Below are 997 nucleotides of genomic sequence, written 5' to 3' on the forward strand. Positions count from 1 at the left end.
CCCGCCGCCCGCTCCGCCCCGGGGCAGCGCGGCTGTTGCCAAAAACGGAATTTATAAAAGAATTCCTAAGAAAGGATGTTATTTGGTATTTGAACTTTGTGTACTTTCAGGCTGAATCAACAAGAAAGGAAATTTGATCGGTGCAACAGAAAGCAGTGAGCAAGCAAGCTCTAAGTGATGCCCGGGCGTCAAAAAGAAATTACTTGTCGGCAGAATAGCTTTGTTAAGGTTTAGGTCTCGATGGGTTTCAACGATCTCAGACCCAGGTGGAGGCTAGCAAAGCTTGGGGGGCAAGCTGACAGGGGACACAAAGAAGGTAGAATTTACAGGCCCCAAGGACATTTGGCAGGACCCCTAAGATAAGGAAGAAACTAATAAAGACAATTCAGCAGCTCTGCTGAGATCAGCTCCAGCTGGGTAAAAGGTAATTTCAACAGGTGGAGAATACAACCACCAACTCATTGACCACCAACTCAGGAAACCCACTGACCTAAAAGAAACACTGAGCATGCAGACTAATTACCACAAGAAGCGAGAAAGCCATCAATCGATAGAAGATAGAATACAAATTAATAAAAAAACTGGGTAACTTGTAGCCAATGAATTACCTTTGTTCTATAATATTGTTGTTACAATGCCTTTGTGTGCTAAAATGTGGGAATAGTGAAAAGTTTTTGGTAGCTGACATGCTGGCCTCGTGGATTTGCCACCCAGCACCTCTTCCCATGCAGAATTGTAAATAAATCAAATACCTTAACTCTGTGTGTTGATCGGCATCTTGCACACAGGGTGAAAGAACCTATTTTGGGACAACAGGAGCAGACAGCAGCTGGGGCAGTTTAATGAGGAACAGTCACCTGAGGACAGTCCTTGGGCAACCTCCACAGCCAGGAGTGAGGGTCTTGCTGTGGGACTGCTGGGGAGGGGCTGCCATGCTCACCATGGTCATTAATGGTGACTAGCTCCGTATCCACCTGGCATGGCTGGGCAGTGGGTG

This window comes from Corvus brachyrhynchos, unplaced genomic scaffold (genome assembly GCF_000691975.1).
Source record: "Corvus brachyrhynchos isolate BGI_N302 unplaced genomic scaffold, ASM69197v1 scaffold115, whole genome shotgun sequence".
Taxonomy (NCBI): Eukaryota; Metazoa; Chordata; class Aves; order Passeriformes; family Corvidae; genus Corvus; species Corvus brachyrhynchos.